The sequence below is a fragment of the Hydractinia symbiolongicarpus genome, chromosome 5 (assembly GCF_029227915.1).
Source record: "Hydractinia symbiolongicarpus strain clone_291-10 chromosome 5, HSymV2.1, whole genome shotgun sequence".
In the NCBI taxonomy this organism is placed as follows: Eukaryota; Metazoa; Cnidaria; class Hydrozoa; order Anthoathecata; family Hydractiniidae; genus Hydractinia; species Hydractinia symbiolongicarpus.
In genome coordinates this window covers 23,527,672-23,551,789 of record NC_079879.1, presented here as the reverse complement: position 1 = coordinate 23,551,789, position 24,118 = coordinate 23,527,672, and the positions used below count along the sequence as shown (strand labels likewise).

Sequence of the window (24,118 nt, the reverse complement as noted above, 5' to 3'; positions counted from 1 at the left end):
TAAAAAGTACATAAATTTTCTGTCGATGGCCATACCAACGTAATATCGCATAATACTGCATAATACCTTCATAATAATGTCTGTCGCTTCATAAAAACTACATATTTTTTCTGTCGATGGCCATAACCAACGTAATATTCCAGAATATTTCGCATAACTGCCATTTACGGAAAGCTGTTTTTATAAAGTAGACAAAGTTTGAGGTTGGATACACATCCATACACAAACAGAAACGATATTTCGCTCAAATATCCTTTTGCAACAAGACATAATAACGGCCCTATTGCAGGCTAAACAAAGAGGCGTTTTTGTACAATATATTGAACAGGCGGTGGTGTTCTATGCCCACCGATAGCCAATAGAAAAGATATTTTGGACTAATACCCCCGCGAAATTACATATCACAAGTCCTAAAAAATGCAAATCTGAGGCAAGGCATTATACTATAAATTTACCGGGCTTTACTGTTATGTACTTATCCGTACAGCAGTAGAAACAAGTGTCCTCCCTGAAAATGACGCATCAAAAGCGCTAAAGCAGGCCAATCAATCCAAAGACATTACGTGTGTTTTTTATTTCTTTTTTTCGGTGCAGTATTTCAATAGTATAGCTTGATTAGTTCTTAAACCAAATGAATTCTTAGATGCATAAAAATTTAAATGTTCCAATGATTTTTGTCCGACTGAAGAAGCTGCTGCCGTAGAGAAGCTATATCACATTAAAGTTTAGAGCCGTTTACGATGAAATTATTCCATTGTTTGTAGTTAAAATTTGACAGGTCATAACTTTTTTTCGGCAAAGGCTCTTAGGCTGAAATTCTGTAGAAGGCATGTCAGTAATATAACGTATCATTAGGAAAAAGATGGAAGAATTCCAAATTAAAAGTCAAAACTTCTATTTACATGGAACAAAGATGTTCCAAAAAGGCATAAGTATAAAATTTATCTCATTTAAAGAGTCTCCGTAGATTTGATATTCCATTGAAGTTAGGATCAGAGTACAAAAGCTGAAAATAGTTCTAAATAATGTAATTATTATTGGCTATTGTTAAAAAATCATATGGTGAGTTAACAAGATCAACTTTATGAGCAACTGACCGAAAAACCAATAGACGTATGATATCGTTAGTCTTTTTATTAATAGCGGTATTTTGCCTGTTTGTCCGCGAAAAGCGCGTCCTGTTAATTAATCACGAAATTCTTATATCTGCACAAAATACCAAATGCGATATATATTTACCGACTTTGTTTTATTCTCCCGCGTGTAGCATTCAATTGCAACGCCTGATTTTTTTTGAAAAACCAATCCGAGATTTTGCAGCCACGACAAAGGGATGTGTAAAGCAGAGAGCAGTGTTATTACGGCCATTTTGAAAGTTGCGTAACGTTGACGTTGCTAAGTCTGTCCTTGTTTTTTTATATATTTTTACATTGCTTGGAAGCCTCGACTTTCGAATTACAAATCCCACATTAAAAAGAAGATACCATCTTGCAAAGTTGTGAAACATTTTATTGATGAATGCCCTAATGCCTCCGTGCAAAATATTGGGTTTATTATAGTTGATGTTGTGAACAATGGAGAGAATTTAACAAACAGGCAAATTGATAGTTTGCTATTAGATAAAGAAAAATTCTGGATAGGGACACTCGTCACACAACATCAGGGACTTAATGGTTCTCATGACTGGAATAGAACTAAAAGAACAGAAAAATGCAAGTTGTAGAAACCGTGTGTTAAGTTGATAGTAGGATGATGGTGATGGAAACCAGTTTTAAACCCTTGTGTATTTAATTGTATATAATTTATTTTTATCACTATATAAGATATTTTAATTGTTAATACTGTATTGTAAGCGATACTGAAGAAGTCAGTCGATGAACTGACGAAAATTTTAAATAATAAAATCTTTTTACTTAATTCTTGATGTAGTCATCTATCTTGTTGGTTATTCCTATAGCTACAATTTGTGTTCATATATATATATATATATATTTCAAAAATCGAATTTACTAAAACAACTGAATTTTATATGTATGGATTGCTTCTTAATACCGGTAAATTATCTCCGTAAATGTTTTTTCTAAAGACCGAATTTACTAAAAGAACTGAATATCATGGATTGCTTGTATGGATTGCTTCTTAATGCGGGTAAATTATCTCCCCAAACGTGTTTTTTTCAAAGACCGAATTTACTGAAACAATGTGTATGGATTGCTTTTAAATACGGGAAATTCATCCCTAAGCTTTTTTTGTGGTTAATCAAAACAAGCTGAACTATGGATTTGTTCCCTTTTGGCAGCTTTTCCCAATATGCAAAAAAATATTTCAAACGTTTTACACTACGACACAAAATGAAAAATATTCAAAAGGAAGTCGAACGGAAAAATATTTTTAGGCCCTAATTTTTACTTGTCAATTGGACTTTAACTTTAAGATTGCAAAAGTTAAGGCCTGGTTGACAATTGTCTATCTATCAATAATTTTATATTTTAAATTTAACTGAACCACCATGAATTCGTCATGCTTGCTGTGAATCTAGGTTATCGCGACTTTGAGTTTCTTCACTAAAGATAAGATAAATAAAAATGGAACAAATCTTATTCGTTAATACGAAAGGGTTTCTTGAGATTGATAACAACGAACATTCGAGCATTTCTCTAACATGAAAACAGTTAATATGTTCGGACTAACCTTCACTTGTTGTAAAGATTCTTTGTTCTCTAATGCTTTCACCATCGTTTCTGTCGGCAATATCTTTTGTCTGTTCTCTATAAACCATAAAAAAAGCACAACATAGCAATTAAATTGTTATATCCAATTAATTATATTCTATCACGTTGATTTTTGGACTTTTTAACTGAAAGTAATAGTACGTGCAACCCACTACACAACATTACTTTTATATTTTTTTTCAAATTAAACCTCAAATCAAATTTCAAATCTCAAATCAAATTTAATAAAAACTTACCATTGGCTGCCTAACCCAGTATTTTCCTTTTGGCATTACAGCATTTATCTAAACAAAATTACTTAAATAGTTATGTGAATGTTTTACAAAGATTTTCCTAAAAAAAATAAGTTTCCTCAAATAATTATTTTTTAACATAAAAAATAAATGAATGATAAACATTTATCTTATATACATTATATATATATATATAACAGGCAAAGTGGATATGTTCATTTTCCTTTGATCTTACCGAAATTTTCTTTGAAGTAACTGAAAAATGCATGTCTAATATGTTAAATTTTCTGACGTTACGGCGCGACGTCAATAAGACTACTTCAACGTTAATATTCTATATTAAATAAATGAAGCCATTACAGTGCACTTAAAGCTTTGAGGCCAAATAACTTGAAAACGAGGTGGTGACGTCAGTGATTTTTTACCACGTAAGTAACTAGGGACCACCCGGGACCAATTTGGGTAAGTTTCCCAAGCCTGGGTCCCCGAATCCGTTTCGGAATGGAAAGGTTGAGGACGTCATCACAAAACCTTCAAACCCCAATATCTCTGCAACCGCCAAATAACTTGAAAACGAGGTGGTGACGTCAGTGATTTTTCACCACGTAAGTAACTAGGGACCACCCGGGACCAATTTGGGTAAGTTTCCCAAGCCTGGGTCCCCGAATCCGTTTCGGAATGGAAAGGTTGAGGACGTCATCACAAAACCTTCAAACCCCAATATCTCTGCAACCGTTTGTCAAAAGTCCATGTTCCTATACATTTTCTTGATCTGCATTTCAAGATCTATACGATGAATGCATCGGCTGTACGAATTAAGAAATTTTTTTGGAACTTTTGGTAGGGACTTTGCTGACGTCAGAAAAATTTTTAAGCCCTTATATCTCCCTAAGCGTTTGTCAAAAACATACGATACCATACATTATTTTGGTCAACGTTTCAACCTCCACACCTTACAGACAACGAATGACTAATTTTAACCAATTTTCTTTTTGTATATGCACTGCTGACGTCGGCAAAAAATCTAAAGCAACCTATTTTTCCATTGTTCTTCTGCCTTAGTGGATTTTCACATGGGCTTTATCAACTAGTCTTGTATAAGTAATCAGCTAAATTTACACTGAAAACACGATTCTTATACAAGCTGGCACTTTTTTCTTCATACAACCCATCACTGCACCTAAATGAACAGGGTCACTTTAGAGAAGGATCATGCAATCATTACATGCAGTCTTTTATGAAGTTTTTTTCCAACAATTTTTTTACTTCTTTATCCACAGAGACTGTAAATACATTCTCAAACACACATAACTTACTCGTAACACACATTATATTGCCATTACAATCTATGGAAATCTATGTATAGTTAGTTAAAAAGCCTTAATGACACTGATTTCTCTTGTGTATTTAGTGTTAGTTTATTTCTTTTAATGGTTATCACTTCTGTTGTCCATCTTCTCTTTAATAATAGCCGTATTCTGTATATTCAAAATGGTTGTGCGCGGCTTTTATCAGAAAATTTTGGGAAAACCCCGCAGAATCAGATTTTTACCAATGAAGGAAAGATAAAGCAATCTGAGCTACGGCCATTTTAAAAGCTGTGGCATTGACGGTTAATCTGTTTTTGTCTTCAAAAAGGTTTTCATTTTTGTTTTTTTACATATTTTTACATGTTAAGATAAATATATTCTCACGTTTTGTAGCTAAGTACAAATCTCAAACCCAAAAATTTCTTGATTTTTGGCTAGGAACGAAGATTTTTAAGGAGCATTCTACAATCAGCTAGCTAGCTAGCCTTAGTTATTACTATTCAGTTTAGTATAACAGCTTTATATCCTAGCCAGTATTATTTATTTTTATGTTAAAGTTGTGTTTACCTAGCTAGCTCCTTAGCTACTTCTGACCAAAAAGTGAAAGTAGCCAAATGCAGTTTGGCTGCAACACAATTCTTAATTCTTATGCTAAATGAAGTTAGGCAGATACCACTTTTATTACTGTTATGAAAACTTATGGTGCAAAATAAAATTGCTGAGTATTTTTTTAACTGAACATGATAACAACAGCGGTTTCCTGGACTTTTTTTAACCGAATTTGCGATGAAGTTCTTTTGAAAAATAGTGTTACGCCTATACTCATGTGTGACATGGTAAATTGGTATTACATCTGTATGGATGTGTCACATTATTTACCCGTACTAAATGGTCAGCTAACACTCACCGGGAACATTATCCGAAAAATAAAAAAGGTTTGCCAGAAAGTTTTTGCTATGACGGGGTAACAACAAATTGTAATCTGTGTTTTTATTTCAGCTTAAGTTGTGGAAAGTTATTTGATAAAAAACATATTACACTGGACACACCATAAAGTTGTGTGCACTTCATTTGATTTACTACATACTACATAACTTTACTAAAGCGCTTTACCTGAATATGTGGCGCAGTTGACGGCTCTTATTAATCACTCATCCGGGTGTTCAACGGCGGGTAACAGTTACCTAGCCTTTTTACAGAGTGTATTCTGTGTTCTGTAAACCAAAGATGCAATGTAGTTTTTTTGAAAAGCGTATTAAGCCTAAAAGCATGTGTGATACAGTTTAGCCAGCTACAACAAAATTCTTAATTAGTAATTCTTATGCCAAAAGCAGGTAGCTACACCAGACTTATTCCGCAAAATAAAATTGCTGAGCGATTTTTTTAGCTGGACGGGCTGTTTTCTGTGTTTTCACCTAATTGGACGAAAACTTTGTCGGACAAAAGTTTTGTCCGACAAAATTTTTCGGACACCTGAAGTTTTCGTCATTTTAGTCCGCGAAAAATTTTGTTCGACGAAAATTTTGTTTATTTTGGATTTTTGTTATTTCTTATTAAAACAAAGTTTGTACAATAAAAAGTTTTCAAATCAAGTGGCAATTCAGTTGAAACGAGGCATTGATCCTGCGGATGTGAAGATTTCCTCAAAGTTGTTAGATTTAAAACCAGTCCACGCTTCCTGAATCGTTCAACTTTACCACTATTTAAGCAACGAAGCAGAAATTATCATCAACGGGTTCGATGCATCTTAATTACAAAAGCTGTTAAAAACGCACAATCTGTTGTGGACATGTTAAAAATCCGGTTACAAGCATTTAAATTCTGTAAGAAGTGAAGGAATGCTTCTGCTGTCCTTCTTCTCTTCTCTTTAATAATAGCCGTATTTTGTCTGTCTGTCCGCGAAAACCGCGTCCTGTTACAGAAACACGAAACACGAAATGCGATATATAAGGGACGGGCGACCCCGTGGATTTTTCCACGGGTTAACGGCTAGTTAATAATAGCCGTCGTCTGTCTGTCTGCCATTAAAGACGCTTCCTGTTACGAAAACATGAAATGCGATATATAAAGGACAGGCGACCCCATGGATTCTTCCACGGGTTAACGACTAGTTTGTAATAATTGCCGAGTTGTTTGGTTTTAAAAGGAATCGTAGAATCGTCCTTTTTCACTGGTGCATGACCGCTCTCCACCACGAGCCTATATCCCACTGACTCAGCCCCTGGCAAACTGTATGGTACTGTCAAAGTACACAAGCTTAAAACAGACGACGTTGCCGATTTACCTCTCAGACCAATCATCTCAAAGGTTGGAACGGCATCATACGAATCATCATTATTATAAAAATCGCTGAATGTTTTAAGGGGGCTGGCAGCACATTTTAAAAAGTCCAAATATGATGGAAATCTTTTAAAAAGTGCCAGCGCCCCTAAAATTCTTAGTGTTTTTATCATATTTTGTAAAAAGAAAACGGAACTGAGTTATCCCTATTGTGAGAACCAAACTTAACTTTGGAATAATAATGGTTTGAACTAATGTTTAAAATATGTAAACACTATAAAAAATATTTCAAAAGAAATAATATATGTTTTCCTTGTTTTAATTTCTTTCGTGTTAATTTCGTAGTCGTTAATTTTGTTCCTTTGGTAATTTCTCTGATAAGGTATGTCATTCTTGATTTTAATTCGGAACGTACCGACTTCTAAATTTAATGAATAGAAAAAGTTTTGAACGATCGTAACTTAACGGATAAACATCGTTTGCCGAGTTATTATTTTAAACAACCCCAAACCACCCTGTCTGCCTGCGTTAAATTTAAAGGTAATATTAAAACAAAACAAACCATATTTTTAATGTTTTTCTTTTTCTTTTTCCACTTTAAATTATGAAGAACGTTGTGAACTGTTATTTATAGCAGTACATTGTCTTCGTCGGCAGAGTTTGTTGCCTGTGGCAAAGCGGCTAGCGCTTACTTGACGGCTAAACAAGAGCATAATGCAGCTAATAAAGGAACTTGATCAAGTCCTCGTTACACAGGCGAGGGCGATATCTGTTGTTAATGTTTTTGCAAACTTGACTTGAAAGTTGTATTTCAAAGCAAGTTATTATTTGTTTACCCTGAGACTATATTTCATAGTGATAAAATCTTTTAAGCATTATTTTCAACGAATTGTGAAAACGTGTGGCTAATTTTGATGGAATATACTGATGCATAAGATAACTTTTAACTCAATTTAGCCGGCAAGTTACATCAATACAATTTCAATGCTTCCCTAAAAACATTTCGAAAGTTAGCTTAATTACTTTTGGTACAAACATTTTTTCTAAACTTTTTTGTCTTCCAGTTACCAACTTTTTTACTCACAGCAAAAAAGAAACAGGAGAAACTAAGGAAAAAAGAAAACCGTGTCCTTTATGGTATATCTTTTCTTTCATTAACACTTTTTGCTTTTAGCGCGCAATCAACTTGCCCGCGCTTCTCTAGAAATTGCTTGAGGAAATCAAAGATGTTTAAAATGCATTTTAGAGGTGATGACTAAAATGAACAATATTAAACTGACAGATCTTTTTTACTTTAAAATCTTCGACCAAAGATGGAACATGGGGTTGGCTATTTTTTACGCATACTTAAATGTCAAATGGGTATTGCTTGCGCTCAGCTCGCTAGTTTCAGGGGCGGCGCCACTAGGGGGCTGGGGGTTCAGCCCTCCCTCTTTGAAAGAGAAAAATAACAGAGCTTTTCTGAAGTCCAAGGTGTGGCCGTTTTACGTTGGCTTCCGTTGCGTTGGCTTGATGTAAGTAAAAAAGCTTGTATGATCTGCTGTTTTCTTTCTTTTTATAAATAACATAACAAAAGAAAACAATATTTACAATTATTTTCTCTAAAGATACGATGCGCATGGACATAATCGAACAAAAAGATGTCACACCCTTACCAAAATAAAGATATTTGTCAGGGCTAAAAAAATTCTCACAACAATTAATTTTTTGTCAGAAGGTTTGATTCCACTTCAAAAACGTTATGAGCATTTCCTTATTCTTTCTGTTTGAGAATGCGCGGGAAAGCAAATCTTGAAAGATGATGTCCGGTTCATTTTATCACAATGTCTAATGTAGAAACTTTACACAGCATAATAACTTGAATAATAAAGGACACTGAAAAAAGAAATTAATTTTAAACAAAAGATTTTAAAACTTCGTAAAACCATCTCGTACAATAAAATAGATCGTAAAATTCCTAGAGTAGACATCTGCTAACGTATTTTCCAACTGCACAAAAGGCCACTCCACTAACACTTTCGCGCATTCTTTAAATTTTTCGAACTTTCTTTTTCCAAATCTTGAGACCATGAGTAATAAATACAAGAAATTGCGGAGAAAATCAAAACTGACTTGAAGTATAAGAACTTTAATTAAACTTTCTCATAAAATTTGTCCACTTCTGACACTGGCTAATTTCCAAGGTGAATTTCCATTTAAAAGCGAAAGCGGATCGGAACGGACAACATTAGCGCGCTAATAGCTAAAATTAAATATAACCCTAAACCAACGTAGACATCATAAGACGCGATGGTTAACTTGGGCTTCAACTTGTCCAAATCTAAACAGGGAAAAAAGAAACAATTTACATATTGGCCTTGCAGCATATTGCGAAAATATTGCAGCATATTATTGCCACAATATAGTTACATATAATAGATATTGATACAGTGTGAATTTATGGTAAGTCGTCCACGTATTACTTCCTGAAAAGAAGGAAATATAGTATTCAACATGCGTTAGACCTATGTACGTTCCCAAGCCTTGTAGAGATAATAATGTGCTATTCTCCATAAAGCACATTGTAGTGAGACTTATCAATGTCTGTTGTCGAGTGTAGCAAGCCCTTTCTTTCCTTGTAATACAATGTAGCAAAGCGTAATTTTTCGTAGCGATGTGTAGCAGTACGTTATTTTCTGTAGCAGGCCGTAGTAGAACGTATTTCTTTGTAGTAGAGCGTAGTAGCCTGTAGTAGCATCTGTAGTAGCCTGTAGTAGCTTGTAGTAGAGTGTAGTAGCGTGTAGTAGAGCGTAGTAGAATGTATTTCTCTGTAGTAAAGCGTATTTCTCTGTAGTAGAGTGTAGTAGCGTGTAGTAGAGCGTAGTAGAGCGTAGTAGAGCGTATTTCTCTGTAGTAGAGCGTATTTCTCTGTAGTAAAGCGTATTTCTCTGTAGTAGAGTGAAGTAGCGTGTAGTAGAGCGTAGTAGAATGTATTTCTCTGTAGTAAAGCGTATTTCTCTGTAGTAGAGTGTAGTAGCGTGTAGTAGAGCGTAGTAGAGCGTATTTCTCTGTAGTAGAGTGTAGTAGCCTGTAGTAGCTTGTAGTAGACTGTTGTAGCCTGTAGTAGAGCGTAGTAGAATGTATTTCTCTGTAGTAAAGCGTATTTCTCTGTAGCAGAGTGTAGTAGCCTGTAGTAGCTTGTAGTAGAGTGTAGTAGCCTGTTAAGAAGCGCAGGGGCTTACAGCAGTTAAGCTTCATACAAATAGTTTCAAAAAAAGTTTATAAGTAATATGAATTGATAGAGTATAGAGATTATCATAAATCTGTGTATATATATAAAAAAGTAAACTCTTTTTAAAGTCTGGATTTCAGCTGCGAACGTGCTTAATTTTTGGCAAAATCTCAGTCTCAATGTTCGTAAAAGCCAGGTCCTAATATATTTTGGTTTCTTTCATGAAATCTTGAAAATTAATCTTGCAGAATTGTTCAAATTGTTTATTTACAGAAAATAATCTCCATGGCATTCTTTTTTGTTTTTGACCCCACAAAAAAAACTCACATTGTTTTCATTTGTTAAAGTTCGATATGACAAGCATTCCGTGGACAAAATTTTAGAGAAATTTTTTTTTTACTCAGTACGTCAGTAACCATAGAGTTATTTTTTTTCAAGCAACAATTTTTAAATTGTTTCGTGAAGTGATCCTCTTAAGGAAAAATGTTTTTGACTGAGTGAAATCACTGGACGATTTCATTTGCCTGAAAAATACCAAGATGGTAACTCTCTGAATACAAAATTTAAGAATTAGGATATCATCCCTTTTGTCAACCTTATATTTTGGAATTTTTAACAATTTTTTTTACCAAATATAATCTATGATAGAGGCCTAAAATGTGACACAAATAAGCAAGAACATTCCAAGGAAAGTTTAAAGTCCAACATTCCCCACCAAATTAAATTAGTATACTAATTCTGAAATCACAAATGTGTAAAATGTGAGTTATGTAATCCTGGCTAATGTTTTTTTCACAGATGTTGTTTAAAAAAAAGGTACACTGGAGACACAGGATATATACCAGCAACATCACCAATTTTTGTAAACAGCTTCAAATTTTACGTTTGTTTGGAACAAGTCAACAAGCCAACTAGCTAGCTACCCATATCATTATATTCAAATCTAGCTAACACCTAGCTCATTTAACACCAAGAATAATACACAAAAGCATTAGAATGGCCCAGTGATGCATACTATTATCCCATATTATCACCAAATGGTTATAACAATCTGTATGACAAATTAACTTGGCAAATATGGCAAGTAAACAAACCATGTTTGCACTACTTCGCTGCAAACTTAAAATTCGCTTATAAGTAATCTCGTTTTCATGTTATTCGGTATTATATAATATATTATATAAGTAAACCAGTCGTGATTTGTTTTAGGCATGGTGTTTCAATGCAATAATATATTTGGCCTCATTTTGAGCTACGCAGACCCACACAGTGTGCCATCTTCCCAATTTCCCTCACATGGCTTGGGTTAACCCAGGGCTATGGTAACATTCACTCGCCCATGTTGAATCGCCGTCAAGAGGAATCGAACCCCGGTCTCTCGCACAGAGTACGAGAGCTATAACCACTAATCTATGGCGCCACAAAAATAAATCTTACAAATATATATACTTATGGGGACCCTTTTTCAAAAATTTACCAAATACTTACTTAAATTAATGAATTCCTTCAAGAAAAAGAAGAAAAGGGGAAATCTATGAATTTCAATAATATATACCTTAACCGTATTTATGCAGAGGCAGGTAAAATCAACCCACTCACAACTTAAAAAGATGCTGATTTCAAAAGGTCACCTAAATTTTCCTTAAATGTCCTGATTTTTCTTCTCAAATCATCTGAAAAAAATTTTAACATTTGGTTATTTTTTTATAGTTTTTATATTGTTTATTTTGAATCACCACTATCAAAGCTCCTCAATTTTGTTAAAGGGGAACTCCAGTGAAAATCACTTTTTTCTTTTTCCTTTTATACGTACTCGAAAAAGCATAAGAAATAAAAAACAGCTTACTTAACTTGTTTCCTTATTTAAAATTGTTGTACTAGCCTTCGCATATTTATTTTTTTTCTCATAAAAAAACAGACATGCGCGATTTCATTAAGACTGGACCTGATTATAAATAATGACGACACATTGTGCAGAAAGTTGGAGAGTATATATATATATTAAATATAAACTTATAGTTTACATTTAAATTGTTTGTTTTTGTATGTATTTAACCAATCGATCGGAGAAATGTAAAAAAGTTAGTTTTCATAGAATCCCGTCTTTAAAAAAGAAAGAATTCAAACAAAAAATGACTTAAAAAAATGTCGTGCAATCAAAGTTTTTATATAAAAAGTAAGAAAGATTTTTTACTGAATTTTTGACGAAAAGAATGTAAAAAAAGCGATAAAATATATTATATATGGCTGTAGCTTTGTAAAGGTTATGTAATGTTCGTCATTATAACAAGACATCTTATCAACGAACAATGCAAACAGTAAGTAAACAAAACTTTTAGAAGGCGAGCTACCAATCTTACAGACTTTCTGCACGATGTGGCATAAGCTTATTTATTAGGACTTATTGAAATTAAAAATGTTTTGTATAATTAGTTCTTGCAAAAATAATTCTATAAAATATCCTGTAATGGTTCTGCTGTTTTACGTAACAGAATGTCTAAGGGAAGCTTTTATGATATCTGAAGCTGTCTACATATATATCCTTCTCTTTAATTCTTTGTTTTTTTCATGGTTCAAAACACCACAAAAATAAAAAATCTTTTCATAAATTTGATTTGAAACCTTACAATTTTCATAAGTTTTCAGAGTTTTTTTTTAATAGAGTTTACCTAGCTAGGTACTAGCTAGCTAAACTATATTAAAGTATTATGTAACCTGCTAAAAAAAGGAACATATTTTTTAAAAATTGAAAGACGCTTATTACAGTTACCAAGATAATTTTTCTTGCATATTTTCTGGAACATAAATTAGAGTTCTGCTTTTGTTAGTCGCATAAATTAACGTGTTCGCATAATCTGGCGATATATTGGCGAAAAATCACTAAATCATACCAAGGTATTTTTCGTTGTCTTCTCTCATATCAAAAAGACAAAAAAACCTGGGGACAAGGGTCCATATGTTTAATACTCCACAATAACTCTTTTGAATGTAAATGAACTTTAGAATTAGGTTTTTACATGTTATGAAAAAATTTCTCTTCTCAGCTAAAAAGTTTTTGGATATAGATTGCTCTACAACTAATAAAATAGCTTTGTTTTAATTTTTTTTGGAGTATCCCAAGAGATCATGTTTCCATTACCGATGTTTACTGTTGCACAGTGTCAAGTTAATTTTAAAGATAATAAAAACAACTTTAAGAACCATTAATATTTTTAGAGAAGGCAGCTATACACCTACTAAACATTTCCAAAGTTTAATGTTCAACATAAAAATAACTTTTCATAATTTTTTAATTTACCAGGGAAAACTATATATTTAAAACAAGGAAGATAAGTCAATTTAACAGCTCTTATTTAAATAAAAAACAAAATGACAAACAGAAATTTTATGCCAATGAACAGGAATCGAAATAACTACCAGTCATCGGTCATGACCAACCAAAACTTGAGTTATGACTGACCATCTTTTCTCATTCTTACCCTGGTGATCAGTCAGTAATTGTTATTCTTTCTAAGTTATAATTTTCAAGTTTCTGGGAATAAAATGAAGTGAAGCACACCCAACAAATACTTTCTTTGGAGTGCGAGTTTGTTCCATACTCGATCAATCTCCACCATTTTTCGAAATTTACTGTTAATATTTTGTTTCAATCACGCAAATTATTACTTTCAGGATATAACTTTTATTTGTATTAGTTTATTAGTTTGTTTATCCTGTTCGCAGGGCACAATTTTTTTTCCTCACCATGTGTTATTAATCACACCAGTGAACTGAATTGTATGGATAACATGTTAAGCTCCCTTATACTGTCGATTACACACCTGCCTTTCAAATTTCTTATTTTGATCCCTGATTAATCCAAGGTTTTTTAGTAAAATAAACCATTCATTTCAGCAAGAAGATCCAAGTTCTAACAGCCATTACAACTGGCTAAGCAAGTAAAAAAATAAATTAAAAATTAAAAAAAATCACTTCTACCTCGTACAGGTTGCTTTTATAAAACCCAGATGAAATAGAATTAATAAATAAACTATTTTCAATTTAGTTCATTTTAGCTTTTCAAGTTGGACTTATGGATCATCATGTCTCTCAATATAAGGAATTGACACGAATTGAGTCTTTCCTTTATCGAAATTAAACTGATCTTGGAAGATTTATTTTTTTTTTAATTTGCTTACTTAAGACAATTTTTGTTAATTTAGCTTGAATTTAAACAATATTGCGAGACGAAACCAGACGATATCGGAAAGATAAAGTACAACAAGAAGAAATGATTGTTCTGAGCCTACTAATTTAATTTTCCAAAAGAATAAATATTTTGAATAGTGTTTTTAGTTTCCTCCTAAATTGTGCGGATGTAAAACAAAAACAATAATTTTCGTTATCATATCTGTTACATAAAACGCTCAAATTAATGACTTTTACTAACAATTAAAAACTCCTTTTAACAAACAGGTTGTTAAAAATTACTTATCTATACTCTATCAACCTAGGTGGGATATGATGCTCAAATAAGTATTGCCAGCCTTGTTCTTAGGGGTTCTTAGAAAACTAACAATCCGCGGGGGCAAGGTCACTTAAGTTACTCAGATATGGATTTAGCTGATGAAACTTTTGAACTTAAGGTGGCAGTCAGAATTTCTTTTGTACATAATTAGTTACATAAAATTGTTTTCACACTATATATATTTATATATTTCTGTTATAACACACTTGTCACGATTTTATAGCTATATTACTATTATCTTTCACCAAAATACCTTAACAATTCCTCTTTAAATTAAAACTTATAATAATTAATTTAATCTAAGGCCAGGATACACCTGTATAATATCATTAAATATATTTTACAATAAATTTATAATTTTTCTACAATATACTTATAATTTCTTGTATTGTGATACTTTCATACCATCGTTGCCACAACAACGCTAGCAGATAATAGATATATCATCACACAAACAAAAAGGCATTCAAAACCATATTACCAACAATATTATTAAAATCAAATTGGTTTGATTTTATTTAAATATTATAGCTATGCTGCAAATTATGAGGTTATGACACACATACCAGGTGTTGACATTATACATATTAAAACTACATATTAAAGCTATATTATAAGAAATTATATATTTCAGTGATATCATACAAGTGTATCAGGCCCTTTAGTCTGCGTGCTTGCAAATTATACAGAAAGGAATGAGTAATTATTAAAAAGAAACGTTAATAACAAAAACAGTGCATTATGTAGGAATTTAGGCGATCTTCATTATGCTACACTGCACAAGCTTTAACTTTTGATAGTATTTTTGTTTTACTTTAAAAATTTTATTCAGACAAAATTTAAAAGTCAAAATGTTTTTTTAGAGTTTTTAGTTTCAATAATGGCAAATAGTTCAATTAGTATTATTAACCTAAGTAAAGTTGCATTAAACTTTGTTTTCATCACATCGAAACAAAGAAAATAAGAAACAACATTTTACTACTAAATGACTCGCTTGAAACAAACATATTTTTTTTGAAAACAACTTTAATCAGTATACTGTATTTAACTTCTTACGTTTTATGTTCAGAAAAACTGGTTAAGAACCTCTGAAATAAAAATTACATTTTGTATATTTTCTTACAGCATGTTATGCTATAAAAATAAACTTATTTCATTTTTGCAACATTTTTTCGGCTATCGGAGACAAGAAAGTTAATACTGAGAGAGTCCCTAGCTGAAACACTAAGTTCTCGTGTTTGGGGTTCAAAAGTTTAGTAGTCCCCCACTTGTCTCCAACATGAAAAATAAAAATGCAGGAAAAAGCTCCCAGGTCACAAAAAATACAAATTCTCGTTGAAAAACAAGGATTTTTTACATAGAAATTTCTGGTGACTCATCAATTTTGGTTTCAAGTTAAAATCATTTTATTATGTATTGAGGCCTATATTTTTAGGAAATGTAAACAGGCATAAATAATACACTTAGTAAATAAATAAATGTGGACAGCTAAAAAAGGGTTATTGCCACCTTAACAAAACACAAAAACATGTTTTAGCTACCCCCTTTTTATCAGAGAAAAATATTATATTTATATAAAATAAAAGCTATAAAAGTAATACACAAAAACAGGCCTATCAATAAGAAAATAACAGCAGAGCAATAAATAGCTCCCTCAAGGTCACAGTCTTTTTTATTTATTTTATTTTATCTTTTTTTATATATTTTGGTTCTTTTTTTCTGTAAATAATAAAAAAGGGAACATTGATTTCCATGTAAGATGAATTGATATTGTTCAGCCAGAAAATTTTTTTGGAATTGGGGGAGCAATTAATGGCTCAGCTAGTTTCTCATTTCAGAATTATGCGAATTATTGATAGGCCTGCAAAAAGTTGGTAAATGCACATTAAAGTTTAAGGTAGGAAAAGTGCCATTTTATTAAATATATTTTAGTGTTTTCTGCAGTGATATAATTTATCCACGTTTGTGGTGACAAACGTAAAAAAAGGTAATTGATTTTCCGCCAAAAGTTTGTTTGTGCATTGCTTTAGGAGGTAACTTAGCTATACTCTGGAAAATCAATTGAATTCTTGTTACATGTCTTTGGGTTCTTTCAGCTCATGCAGTCACACAAAGTTATAGGGACTTCTTATTTGTAAATTCACCAAGCCATAAAATTACCAATGGTATATGTTTTGAAAACACGCTGTTTTGTATAAACTTATAATTCCCAACCTACATCTCTAAAATGTGCACTTGTAAAAGTACCTTGACAAATGTGAATATGAGGAGACAGACAATCAAAGCACAAATATAAAAAAGGCAGTGTAAGGCTTCCATAATAAATTTCCTTGAAAGATTTTTTAGGTCTTAGTAAAATGATATGATTTACCACGTAATTACTTTCCTGTTTTAAATAGAACAAGAAACAGTATAGACAACACTACAATTATACTGTTAATTCTGTGGTAAGGCAACTGCAACTTACTTAATTGTTCTATGGGCCTGACCGACCAATGAAAACAAAAAAATAATAAAAAACAAAAAGGAAAAAAAAAAATTTCCCCTTCCCATTTTGTGAAAATATAATGAGTATAGAACATAATCAATGTTATTTTTTGTTAGTTGAATGTTAATTTACAATGATTTGCCGAAGGACCGTAAGCTACTATCAACTTTGCCGTAGAACAACTAATTAAGTTGAGTCATCCAACAGTAATGTATGTTTGTCCTTTTTTTAACAGATAAGTTTTTACAGAAAAATTAACACGTCTTACAATTGAAAAAGGGTTGAGAAAAATTGTTTTAGGATCTCTTGGCCACTGAGACATTCATCATAGAGGTAAAAAATCTTTGGGACGAAGTTGAAAAAAGACATGGGAAGCCTGAAAAATATTTGTTTGGGAAGCATGCAAAATATATGCATAATCAGTACAATTTTGTGTAAAAATTGCAAGGAATAAATATCAGTATTATTCATTAGTATTGAAGTCTCAATAATAAAAACAAAAAAAAGAACTCAGTTTAAAAGTCAGTAGTGATCAGAATTAATTAAAAGCAATTGCCTGAAGCCACTAGTAAAAACAGGAGAAAAAAATAGGAGTCATTGTGCTATTGTGATTAAACAAAAGAATTTAGAAAACAACTGTTTCGACTTTAATATTTTAGACAGCTCTTGGTTTTAAATTAACTTAATATAATTATATATAGTGGATAATAAAAAACGATTTTGAATCACCTCACATCCCTGCGTCAAAAAAGATAATAATTAAGTAGTAATTTTTGTCGTTCACTCATTCATTGAAAAAACATAGAAAAGACATGACAGTATTTTTTTTGCCATTGTCATTGCAAATTACAAAGACCTTGGATGGCACATCTCTGTGAGCAGTAGTTGAAATTATGGGTAATTAGTCCATCATGGGTATGAACTATTTTTCTCTCCAGGTTATATACATTATTTAGTTTAGTCATTTAAACCCTTTTTTACCTTTATATTTCATGGTCCTGCTATGTGACTTTACCAAAACCAATAAAATGATTTTTAGTTGTATATAATTTTTATTTGTATTTTTTCTCACCCGTCCTTATTTGGTAAAGCCCATGCCTATAAAACTGCATGTTAGTAAATGTATTAGTAAATAGATGGATTTTGTCATCATTTGTTTACTTTTCAGCAGTAAGCTTTTTGCCTCTGGCATTTGCGTTGAAGGAAGAAAGATGCTAGGATTTGGTGAAGAGAGGTTTTTCCTGTGGATTTCTTCCCATAAAAAAATGAGGTTTAAACTTTTATTAAGTCTGAATTGATGCCTTTGTGTGACAAAATGGACTGATAATCACACTGCTTCACATAGACTAGAGCCCCCATATTTTATAACCCAAGTCAAAAGAGCATACTGCTGAAAATGTAAACAATGAAATTCCTCTGTGTGCTTGTGCTTATAATATTTACAAAAAACCCTTATACAGCACATTGTACAAATAACTTAGGAATAGTGTGTTACTTTATATTATATATTAGAGGCTTTTTATCCTACGTACTAGCTAGTTTTTATATCTGACATTTACGACTTGTGAAACTTGCATTATAAACCTTATTTCTTAGTTCCTTACTTAGCTATTATAACTCGAAAAATGGAAGGGGACTTACAGATAGAAAAATAGTTTATAAACTTACTTTATATTCTTCTTAATAGTTCTTAAAAGAACTGTTTTTTTATGCTTCTTTGATATTATATAATTTATTTCTTGTTCGACTGTTCCTTTCTTTTCCTTCTGGCCGCATAATACAACAAAGTGCATTTCGGGCAGGTTCGGGATCGTGAAAATCTTTGACTGACGTTTTTATTGGCTTATATCGACCACGTGACCGGACGCTTCTATTTTAATCGTCTAGATTTTGCAAAGCGGGGAATACGGGATTTTAGGCATTCTGGTTGGCCTAGCGCTCTCAGATATGATATCCAACCCCCCAGGGCTCTTATTCTCTTTTTGACAATTTCGCCAGGTGGTGTGCATATATATTTAACCTTTTTACGATCATATAATTACTCCGATTATATGGGTGAAATATGTTTTTACATTTTATACACGACGTAATTGCATATAATTGATCCAATTACGTTGACTATTGTTACAATCAACCCTCTGAAGTATCATCACACATGTTCAATAAGCAACAATAACAAATTTTCCCCTTTGAAGTAAAAAAGTTCTCTTTGAAGTAGGAAAAAGTTCTTTGAAGTAAAAAATATTCTTTTAGTTATTATAAGTAACTATAACTAACTATATGTCAAGTTTAAACCTTACAAATTTATGTTACTGTAAATGGAAAAAGTAAACATCAATCTATCATGAAATAGAAAAAAAGTAATAAACTGCCCTTTTCAAATGTGAATAAAATTTGCTGCGTTGGCGCCTCAAACGAAGGGTCTTAAAGTAAGCCAAAATAGCTAAAATGTTTATATAATTATTAAAATTAACATTATTTTTGTCAATATTTACAAAAAAAATAATAAAAATCTATCATAAGCTACACAAATGCAAGAGAAATAATGCTGACGTCCGCAAAGAAATTCTGACAAAGTCAGCATTTGAATCATGATTTTTAATTGTCATGTGACAAATATCATCCATACCAAGTTTTATAATTTATAACCTAACACAAGGGAAGTTATGATGTTAGGGCACTAAATTATTGTGCTTGAGCATTTAATACTTTTTTCCGCGTTTGGTTACTTTCGCAGAATATCTCTTTAGTGATGTAGCTATGAATGGGTATCCGATTTGCCTTTTTGCAAAAGTAAAGATTTACTTCAAATGGTCTGCTAGAACGTTATCTTCTTCGCGCGCGATATTTCTTAAAAGTATCTTTCTAGTGATGTATGCAAGGGTATATTCCACCTCTGCTTGTCTACTGTATCGTACATATATTTTATTTGTCTTGTTCTGCTAGGGCATCTAATATTTCAATGGAGCTAAAAATTCTCGCAAAATTTCCTTTTCATTGACTTATGAATGGGTCCAGCATTTCTGCTTTATTACTGACCAGAAGATGGTTTTCCTTTGAATTTATTTGCCCTTTTAAAGGATCTAAGATTCTATATTGTGTAGTGTATTGGTCTGGTTTCGGACCTTTGATGTGTCATTACGCAGGAAGGTATTTGTCCAGAACATCGTATCTCTTGGTGTATGGATAAGTATAGAATAATACCACTTGTTTAATGTATAGTATATCGTCTTCCCTCGGATTGTCATGTTTTAGGACATCTAATAATGTCAGTTCGAATGAACATAGAATCGCTTCTAATGAAGTATGAGTGGGTATAGCACACTGCTGTCTGTTCAATGTATTGTTTGACGACTTCCCTAAGATCGACATGCTTTGAGACTTTTAATATGTCATTTCACGAGATGGCATTTGTCTATAATATTGTTTTTGGTGTTGTATCGATGGGTACAGAATACTAACTGCTGTTTAGCATCTATTATGGGAATATATCTTTCTATTGGTGTATAGATATGTATTCAACCTCAGTGGTCTTATACTATAAAAATAACCGTTAAGGTTGCAACCACTTTCTTTGATTGGTCTGCTTTAGGACATCTAACATGCTATTCAGAGAAGAGTAATTGTCCAAGAGATTGTTTCTATAGATGAATCAATGGGTATAAAGCACTACTGCTTGTTCAGTGTATACTGTAACGTCTGTCGTCAGATTGGTCTGCCTTAAGACTTTTAATATGTTTTTTCGCGAGAGAATATTTGTCCAGAATGCAGTTTTGGTATTTTGTCAAAATATCTGTTCTATTAGTGGATGTATTTGTATCCTACCTCAATACCTCTATAGTGCAACGTGTTCCCTCAGATTGGTTTATATTGTAAAGCTTTCGCATTGATTGGTCTGCTTTAGGACTGTTGATGCGTCATTTCCAGGGAGGGTATTTCTCCATAAAATTGTTTCTATTTGTGTATGGATGTATTTCCAGCATAAGTGTTTGTGCAGGGTAAAGTATAAAATTTTCTCTTTGATTGGTCTTTTAAAATATCTCAGATCTTATTTTGCACATACCTCAACTTCTAAAAGTGTTACCTTAAATGACGTATGGATGTGTCTCACATTTACAGACTTCTTTTAATTTTTCTGCTAGGATTTCGACCTTTACTTTCATCCAGGTTGTTTTTTAGCCATGTATTGTGGAATATCCCATTTACTTACTGGTTTAGGGAGGCTTTATTTGAATAGATCTATTAGGTCATTTTTTAAATAGTCTTATCCAAGCTGTCACTGTCGTCTCTATTGCATGTGTATATAGAACAAAACCGCCTTTTTAGTGCATACTATACATCTTTCCTCAAATCTAACGGCTTAAGACTTTTACTGTGTCATTTGCGAGGGGGTATTTGTCCAGAATATTGTTTCTATTGGTGCATAGATGTGCACCCAACCTCACTGAATGTTTAATTTAAGGCGTAAAGTCTTCTCTTGATTGGCGTGCTTCATCTTTTCGCGAAAGCGTATTCGTCCAAAGTATAGTGTCTATTTGTGAATGGATTGTTATCCAACATCAGTGTTGGTTTGGTTTATAGTGAATAGTTTTTCCTTCGATTGGTCTGCTTTGGGACTTTTGATGTGTCATTTTCTTGGAGGGTATTTAGTCAAATATGACTTCAATTGGTGGATGGATGTGTATCCAACCTCAATATTTGTTCAATTACAGTGTAAAGTCTACACATTGATTAGTCTGCTTTAGAACTTTCATTTTTTTATATCGCGGCAAAGTACTTGTCCAAAATATAGTGTCTCTTTGTGTATTGACGTGTATTCAACATCAGTGTTTGTTTAGTTTAAAGTATAAAGTCTTCTCTTGATTGGCGTGCTTGAGGACTTTTAATGTAGGACTTTTGATGTATCATTTCGCAGAAGAGTATTTTGCCATAATATCATTTCTATTGGTAAATGGATGTATACTCAACCTCAATTGTTGTTTTTTTCAATATGTGATCACTTTGCATTAATTGGTCTACTTTAGAAATTTTGATACGTCATTTCCAGGGAGAACACTTGTTTCTACTGCGGAATAATGTGGCATATTACGTTGGTTATAGCCTATCTACAAAAAAATGCATTTGTTATGTAGCGATAGAGAGTATTATACCGGTAATATGCAATATTATGCGATATTACGTTGGTTATGGATTATTGACAGAAAAATATAATATTATTATGGAACGATTGAGAGTATTATGAAGGTATTATGCTGTATTCTGTGATATTACGTTGGTATGGCCATCGACAAAAAAAATTTGTATTTTTTATGGAACGATAGAGAGTATTATGAAGGTATTATGCAGTATTATGCGATATTACTTTGGTATGGCCATCGACAGAAAATTTATGTATTTTTTATGAATTATGAAGGTATTATGCAGTATTATGCAGTATTATGCGATATTACGTTGGTATGGCCATCGACAGAAAAAATATGTATTTTTTATGGAACGACAGAGAGTATTATGAAGGTATTATGCAGTATTATGCGATATTACGTTGGTATGGCCATCGACAGAAAATTTATGTATTTTTTATGAATTATGAAGGTATTATGCAGTATTATGCAGTATTATGCGATATTACGTTGGTATGGCCATCGACAGAAAATTTTTGTATTTTTTATGTAACGACAGAGAGTATTATGAAGGTATTATGCAGTATTATGCGATATTACGTTGGTATGGCCATCGACAGAAAATTTATGTGTTTTTTATGAATTATGAAGGTATTATGCAGTATTATGCGATATTACGTTGTTATGGCCATCGACAGAAAATTTAAGTAATTTTTTTGAATTATAAAGGTATTATGCAGTATTATGCAGTATTATGCGATATTACGTTGGTATGGCCATCGACAGAAAATTTATGTGTTTTTTATGAATTATGAAGGTATTATGCAGTATTATGCAGTATTATGCGATATTACGTTGGTATGGCCATCGACAGAAAATTTAAGTACTTTTTTTGAATTATAAAGGTATTATGCAGTATTATGCAGTATTATGCGATATTACGTTGGTATGGCCATCGACAGAAAATTTATGTGTTTTTTATGAATTATGAAGGTATTATGCAGTATTATGCAGTATTATGCGATATTACGTTGGTATGGCCATCGACAGAAAATTTATGTGTTTTTTATGAATTATGAAGGTATTATGCAGTATTATGCGATATTACGTTGTTATGGCCATCGACAGAAAATTTAAGTACTTTTTTTGAATTATAAAGGTATTATGCAGTATTATGCAGTATTATGCGATATTACGTTGGTATGGCCATCGACAGAAAATTTATGTGTTTTTTATGAATTATGAAGGTATTATGCAGTATTATGCGATATTACGTTGTTATGGCCATCGACAGAAAATTTAAGTACTTTTTTTGAATTATAAAGGTATTATGCAGTATTATGCAGTATTATGCGATATTACGTTGGTATGGCCATCGACAGAAAATTTATGTGTTTTTTATGAATTATGAAGGTATTATGCAGTATTATGCAGTATTATGCGATATTACGTTGGTATGGCCATCGACAGAAAATTTAAGTACTTTTTTTGAATTATAAAGGTATTATGCAGTATTATGCAGTATTATGCGATATTACGTTGGTATGGCCATCGACAGAAAATTTATGTGTTTTTTATGAATTATGAAGGTATTATGCAGTATTATGCAGTATTATGCGATATTACGTTGGTATGGCCATCGACAGAAAATTTATGTGTTTTTTATGAATTATGAAGGTATTATGCAGTATTATGCGATATTACGTTGTTATGGCCATCGACAGAAAATTTAAGTACTTTTTTTGAATTATAAAGGTATTATGCAGTATTATGCAGTATTATGCGATATTACGTTGGTATGGCCATCGACAGAAAATTTATGTGTTTTTTATGAATTATGAAGGTATTATGCAGTATTATGCAGTATTATGCAGTATTATGCGATATTACGTTGGTATGGCCATCGACAGAAAATTTAAGTACTTTTTTTGAATTATAAAGGTATTATGCAGTATTATGCAGTATTATGCGATATTACGTTGGTATGGCCATCGACAGAAAATTTATGTGTTTTTTATGAATTATGAAGGTATTATGCAGTATTATGCAGTATTATGCGATATTACGTTGGTATGGCCATCGACAGAAAATTTATGTGTTTTTTATGAATTATGAAGGTATTATGCAGTATTATGCGATATTACGTTGTTATGGCCATCGACAGAAAATTTATGTACTTTTTTTGAATTATAAAGGTATTATGCAGTATTATGCAGTATTATGCGATATTACGTTGG

The 24,118-nt window shown here is 32.2% G+C and overlaps 2 long non-coding RNA genes across 2 annotated transcripts; both read right to left on the bottom strand.

The window, feature by feature from the left end:
* Positions 1-1,203: 1,203 nt before the first annotated feature.
* Positions 1,204-6,480, bottom strand: LOC130645505 (uncharacterized). The gene is made up of 2 exons (XR_008982712.1): positions 4,191-6,480; positions 1,204-3,016 (listed from the first exon to the last, which is right to left on the bottom strand). It is a non-coding gene; the product is annotated as an uncharacterized LOC130645505 (long non-coding RNA).
* Positions 6,481-8,091: 1,611 nt separating this feature from the next.
* Positions 8,092-22,311, bottom strand: LOC130645503 (uncharacterized). The gene is made up of 2 exons (XR_008982711.1): positions 18,430-22,311; positions 8,092-8,875 (listed from the first exon to the last, which is right to left on the bottom strand). It is a non-coding gene; the product is annotated as an uncharacterized LOC130645503 (long non-coding RNA).
* Positions 22,312-24,118: the final 1,807 nt, after the last annotated feature.